This window comes from Pinus tabuliformis, chromosome 4_2 (genome assembly GCF_031772625.1).
Source record: "Pinus tabuliformis cultivar Carrire ecotype Pingquan chromosome 4_2, CPIR1, whole genome shotgun sequence".
Lineage (NCBI taxonomy): Eukaryota > Viridiplantae > Streptophyta > Pinopsida > Pinales > Pinaceae > Pinus > Pinus tabuliformis.
This window is the reverse complement of record NC_142304.1, coordinates 299,496,198-299,503,353: the sequence shown is the minus strand read 5'-3', so window position 1 is coordinate 299,503,353 and position 7,156 is coordinate 299,496,198. Positions and strand designations below refer to the sequence as shown.

The 7,156-nt window shown below is 37.8% G+C and overlaps 1 pseudogene; it reads right to left on the bottom strand.

Annotated features, from left to right (window-relative positions):
* Positions 1-4,879: 4,879 nt before the first annotated feature.
* LOC149169184 (zinc transporter 11 pseudogene) lies at positions 4,880-6,375 on the bottom strand (annotated as a pseudogene).
* Positions 6,376-7,156: the final 781 nt, after the last annotated feature.

Here is a 7,156-nt window from a genome sequence, read left to right as displayed (position 1 = left end):
GGTGCGTATGGATTCACCTAGAGGTTATAGTGGTAGTGGTTAGGATCAAATCGGTGTCATGCAAGTATGAGCTCAACCTAATTGTTATTTCCTCTAGCTACAGAAAAACAATAACTGAAAATCCTATATCAGGAAAAAATAAATAAATAAATAAATTGACCAATATAAAATTTAATAAAATATTTTATCAAAATTGTGATCATCCTTTTATATTTATTTTATCTTAAGTCATTGAGCATTTATATATTTTTATTTCCAAGAAAACAAAAACCCAGTGATTTTATTTTTGAGATAGGAACAAAATTACATTCATAAATTCCCAAGTTATTCATTGAATGAGAACATAGTATATCTAGAAAATAAAAACTCCATGTCTTTGTGATAATCATCATTAAAGATTTGGGAGTTTCTATACAAAATTATATTTTTATTTAATAACAACTATAATGTTTCAAAGACTGATTCAAAACATAAAAAAATACAAGAGTCATTATAGCAACAACTAAGCAAGAGATTTCCAAAAATCTATACAAAGAATGTTCCTCTCATAAAAATGAGAGAAAATTTATGCTAGTTGAAGCCAAGAGTCATGAAAATATTTGAAGGATCAATCTTAGGTTTTCTCAAGTACTTTCCGTAGCCTCTATGCATATTCTTGGTTTCTTTCCCTCTTGAACAAGTCCAAGTGCTTCATGTATTTTACATCCCTGGAGGAAACCAAATTGTTCAAGGGAGATGTTATCAAAAAGAATATCCTTTAGTTGATGAGCTATAGTCTTTGATATTATTCTATATGTTTTATTACATTGAGAGATGGGCTTGAACTGCTCAAAAATAGATGGATTTTATGATTTGGGGATGAGCATGATGAAAGTGGTATTCAAAGCTACAAAAATCTTTGAGAGGATCATGAGTACTTGACTACCTTTACAAGGTCATTCCCTAGGAATTCAATACATCCAATATAAAATTCCACAAGGGACCATCTAATCAAAGTCTTTATCTTTCTAGAACTATGCAAAAACCCTAGGGGTTCTTCTATTGTAATCTCTACCATAATATGAGTGTTTCCCTTTTGGTCAATGAAATAGGGGAAATGGTATGCTGCATGTAGTATGGTATGGTTAGTTTCATGAGAATATTCATTAGATAGGTTTCCAAAGTGTGAAGTCCTCTCCTAAGCTAAATGAGCAAAGCATGTGGATTATGCTCCACTTGCCCTATCTATGGCCCAAATAATGTTTATGGATTTCTTTCCACTTACAAATCAAAGGAGAAACATAGTGTTTTCATCACTAGATTGCAACCAAATTACTTCACTTTTAATTCTTCACTATCGTTCGCTTTCTATAAAGATTATACTTTTTCTCTCCTGTAGGGATTTAAGTACTTTTTTATATCAAAATTTGTCACTACCCTCCCATTCAAGGATTTTTTGTAGATTTGTTTCCATATCCCTTAAGGTCCTATTATCCCTCTCCCAAGTCCCATTTCCTTTTGATCAAGAATGGTAATGGGAATTGCTCTCTTTAGATTAGCTTGGAATTGGAGAAGGGGGGATTATGGAGAGGTGGATTCAAAAATGTCTCCAGCAATTTTTTATTACTTCGATGGAAGGATCCTCCAACCATTCCAAGTTCAACTTAAAAGGATTGTGGACTTTACCCATATTGGGTGCAAGTTCAATTAGGATAGGAAATGATCTGAGTCTCCACCCAAAGATACCCACTGACAAATCCTTGTACTGGCTTCCAACATATCTTTCAAGATGAAAAATATGTCTAGCATTTTTTCCACCCTCCCTTGTTATCATATTCCTCCATGTGGGTGTAAGCTTTGTTTATTGAATGTCCAATAGTCCTTCTTCCTCTAGATTTGTGAGGAAGAAATCAACTAATGGATCCAATTGGGTTGTCAAATATCCTTTTAATAAGCTCCCAAAGTGAAAATGATGTCACCACCAATCAGAACAAAACCTTCCTTCAATAAGGGGTGGGGAAGTGTGGTTTCCCAAAAGTCGTTTAAATCTAAGGCCCAAAAAGGTTTATACAAAGGAGCTCCAAATCAAATTCTATTGATCAAAGCACAGTGGCGAGGTCAGCTCTAGTAGCCTAGGTGTCATTTAAAGTGAACAAGTTCTTCCTCCATTCCGTTGTAAGCTCCTCTGATCTCCCCTTTGCGTCAATGGCCTTGAAATCCCATCCTAGGAGGGAGGGGGTGAGATTTTTTATTACTCTTTCAGTAGCCATTATTAATTCTTGTAGGATTCAAGTGTGTTCATGGTTTATGGGTTTCCACCAACCTCCTAATGACCAATTTCCTTGATGGATTAGCCAACCCTCTTCATTTAAGGGAGAGAATTATCATAAGGGATCCTTCCCTAGGGTGTTTTCTCTTAGGGCTCCAATGAAAGAATGTTGCTTTTCAATTTGGATTTTTGAATTTCTTGCTTCTACACAATATATATGAAGGATTTCCTCTTAGAGGTTTTCCTCTCCATAACTTAATAGGTATCAATCCCTCCGTGCATACCTTGGATATCCCTTTTTTTGGATCTCAAGTTGTATTTGAGCCCCAGCTGACATGAGGAGACATCGTGTGCTAATGTAGATTCTAAAGGGGTTGGGGGGAATGATCTTTGAGAGAGGGGGAAAACTAGCTTCTTCTCACTAGAGGTCAAAAATAGGAATAAGGGTGGAGGGTTGGGGTCTCAAAAGGCCCAGTAGCCTAGAGAGGTCCTTTTCTGGGCCATACGTTACTAGTTCCAATGAACCAAATTAAGTGCCTAAATTTATTGAATGAGGTCCCAGAGGAGAGGAAGAAGTATTTTTCCCAATGATTGTTCTTCAAGTACTTGCTTAACTATAATATGGGTTTGAGGGTTTGTAGGCATAGCTTCCCTCTATTTTGAAAGCCAAAATGTTCTCTGTTATGTTGGGTGTTCCCCAAGGGTGAGTCATGAGGTGCTAGAGTCTTCTCTGTTGCATCCATTTTATCCTTGTGAACCCATTTCAACCATTTTGAGCCATGTTCATAATCCAATCCCAAATGTTCATAGGAGTGGAAACTCCCATATTTAAAAGAATGCTCTTGTAATCCACCCCTTTCTTATAAATTAATTCATTGTATCTAATTGTGATGGCATTGGAAAAACCCCTATGAACATTTAGGACGATCAATATATGCGTCATCCCCATGTAGTTGATGGAATAAGAAGAGGTACTAACCTGATAAAAAATGCCTAATAAATTCCCAATTTCCTGAAATTCATTGTTTGACCAAAGGATGAGGGGAAAACCCGGGAGACAAACCCAATCAAGATAATTTCCAACTTCTTGAACTCAACATTTAAGTTTTCCCTCCTTTTTCTAAGGAAGAGGGCTTGTAACCCCCATTTCGAGCTAGGTACAAGTATCATGTTAGCAACCTCCCTTGAACTAGTCAGTGGTACTATCCATCCTCTTGCCAATAACATGTGTTTCAACTCATAGCTCAAGCTATTGACAAAATTCTCTGAACTCCAACACTTTACAATGTCCATTGACATTCTTTTACTAGTGAACTTTCCTACTAGAGTTGCCTTCTCTATGGTCTAAATTTGGTGTAGCTTCACCCCTTTTCTCCTAGGACCAAGTTTGATTCCTTAGATTTATTCTTTACACATTTTCTATTTCTTTGAACTAGTTCCATAACTCCTAACTCTGGGGATTCCAATGTCAATGTGTTGTTGTATAGGTGCACAAATGCTTGTTAACCCCCTTAGAGGTATTGTCAGAGGTATTTCCCAATAAAGCATCCCAACTATGAATTCTTTATAACCCCTATGTATGGAAAAATAGCATTGTCAAATGTAGGGTCCTTAGCATAAAGGATCATAAATGGCATCTTCCGCATCATCTGACAAAGAACAATATAAAGATCTCTCAACTCAACTTTGCCCCAAGTGTTTGCAAGTCTTCTTGTGCTGCCCTCAATCAGGTTTTCATCTTGATCAAGGGATATATCACTTGTCTTTTCACTCTTCAACGAGTATGAAACCCCTAACTCCCTAATGATGGAAACTATTACAACCAAGGTGTCCTTTGCTAATTGTTGTTCCTCCAACGACTCACCACATAATGGGGTATGGTTAGAAAAACCCTCAATGAAGTTCAACATAGCCCAAATTGGCATACCCTCAAAAGAATTGTTGAAATAGTCCACACGATCTTCCTCCATCTCCATATGTAATCTTAGACTATCACAATAGCACTGTCAAATGTAGGGTCCTCACTATATTGATTTATGATGGAGCTTGACACCCATACAGTTTCATAAATAACATCTTTTGCATCATTTCAACAAAAAATGATGTAAAGATCTCTCGACTCAACTTCAACCCAAATATTTGCAAGTCTCCTCACACTGCCCTTAATTTGGGTTTCATCTTGATCAAGGGATATACCACTTGTCTTTTCACTCTTCAATAAGTTTGAAACCCGTAACTTCCAAATGATGGAACCTAGTATAGCCACAACATCCTCTACTAATAATTGATCCTCCAACTTGTCACTGATTAAGATATGGTTAGGAAAACCATCCATAACTATCAACATGGCCCAATCAACCTACATTCGAAAAAATGATAAAAATAATCCATACAATCTTTCTCCATCTCCATATATAACCTCAAACTATCACAATAATATACAAGAATACCATAAAGAATGTCAAATTTTAATTTTAATTTCTAATTTACATGCTACCCATAGAGCCCAAAAACAACAAGCCAATCCCTGAACATTCATATAGATATCCCCAAAAAAACATTAGATATGTATATTAATAGGAAATCTGCAGACATGATTGAGGTTGAAGTGTGTTAATGGAAACCAGCACAATCTCAATAAAAAATATATATTAATTAATTAAAAAAAGCGTTTGGTGAATAACATGTTTAAAAAACACTAGTGGAAAAAACCTAATCCACACATGATTCATACAAACGACAAAGATATACCAACTCTGTCATTATTCTCTTTTATATTTTACGACCTCCCTCAAATTTACAACAAGAAAAGTATTTTCAATCATTATCAGATCGAATCAAGTATCCCAAATCATGGCCACCGCAATGACTCCCACTCCCAACAAGAAAGCCAGGAAGTTGTACAGGGAGGGACCACGCCCATCATCACCGTTGTCATCATCTTCTTCACGTGCTCTGCAACTGTTGCTCCGGGGACCCTGAGCCTGAGCGTGAGCGTGGGCGCCTCGGAGCATATGGTTCAGGGCAACATAGATGAAGATCCCTGTGGCCAAACCCATGGTAATGGCGAACAACCAGCGAGCCACAGGGCCCTCCGTGGTCGAATCCACGACAATGCCGATGCTCACACCCACGGGGCTCGATATGGCGAACGCAGAAGCATAGGCCACGCAAGAGAGCAATGCCCTGTTGGGCTTCATCCTGAGCAGGGCAATTGCCATGGCCGTGGCCGCAAACACCTTGTGCAGACACACAGTCCACAGGGCTCTCCAAGCACCCCCCTTGCTCTCAGCAACGCCCACCGCCATTCCCTCGAAGACCGAGTGGAAACAGAGCGCCAATATGAGCAACATACTCTCTCCAGCCCACGCCTTCCTCCCCTGCCTCCTTCCCCGGCCGCCACCGCCGCCTTCCTCCGATGCCTTTCCATCACCGCACTCACTCCCCACGCTGCTCCTGTGATTGACCCACAGAAGAACAAAATCTCCCATCATTGTCAAGGCATAGCCCAGGCTGCACAGCAAGAATGCCATGGGGTACTCTTTCAGCCCCAAATCTTGAAATGCCTGATTGGAATCACTGAGGAAGTGCATTAAAGCGGTGCCCAAGAACACACCCCCTGCAAATTGAGTGCCCACTTCAAGAAAGCTCTGGTTCCACCTCCAGAAATAGGGAGAAATCCCCCCTGCAAAAGTCACTGCAAACACAATAACCAGACACCATATTTTCACCAGGATTAAACCCTTGTCTCTCAGATCACTCTTCTTCACTCCATCTTCATGATCACTGCCTGCTGCTGCAGCATGAACAAAACCAGGGCAAGTAAGCAAGCAGTTGGCCAGTATCCCGACTGCAAGTAACACCCATCGGCATTTACAGTCTACTCTCCCCATGTCTCTGTGTCTCCAAAGACATCAATACCTCCACTAGGAATAACAGAGTACCCACAATGTGGCAAGTTATAGATGCTTTTATGTGAGTGAGTGTGCTTATTGTACTGTTAGTACAACCAAAAGGGGCTGGACTTACCTAACTCATGAAGACTTCTTCTCCCTATTTTTTTTAATAAATACAGCGATGTTCCCCACACCGATGGGTTAGTACTTTTTCGCTTGCAACAGTGCAACCAGGAAGAGACATTACCAGATCCAAACCAGGAAGAGACACAACAAGATACATATTCGTAATACAGTTTCAAGGATGTGGTTTAACGAAGATACACGCAACAAGATATCTATTATATATTAGTAATACAGTTTTAAAGATATGGTTTAATATTTAGATAGGGAGGTTTGGTTTCACAGGCCTATGTAAAATTATGTATATCTATTATATATTAATAATACAGTGTTAAGGATGTGGTTTAATATTTAGGTAGGGAGGTTTGGTTTCACAGGTCTATGCAAAATTATGTATTTCGAAAACTAAAAACTATTCCGAGCATGATTTCCAACTATATATATCTGAGAACTGCTCTGAGCACTACTTCTTCCATTGAAAAAAACATATTTGTAACCCAATTGTCAAATTGAGACTTCAGAACTGTGGAAACTTAACCCACTAAAACTGAAATTTTGTGTACAATGTTATTCTGTTAAACTAGTTTACAATTATTATGAAATTCAAACCTTTAATTGTTCATGAAATTATAATTTTATATTATTTTATTTTATTTTTTGCAATATATATATATATATATATATATATATATATATAAAAGAAATAAATCAGTTTTTCTGTTCAGTCATAGAATGATGTCCCTGGTACCAGACAAACCGAAAGATATATATACTTTAGAGTTCACTAGGCTCAAAGCTAATATAATAATATTTATAGGTACCAAATTATTACAACAATAATTATTAAAGCATTGCAGCTTATTATAATTATCAAAGCATTACAAATTAT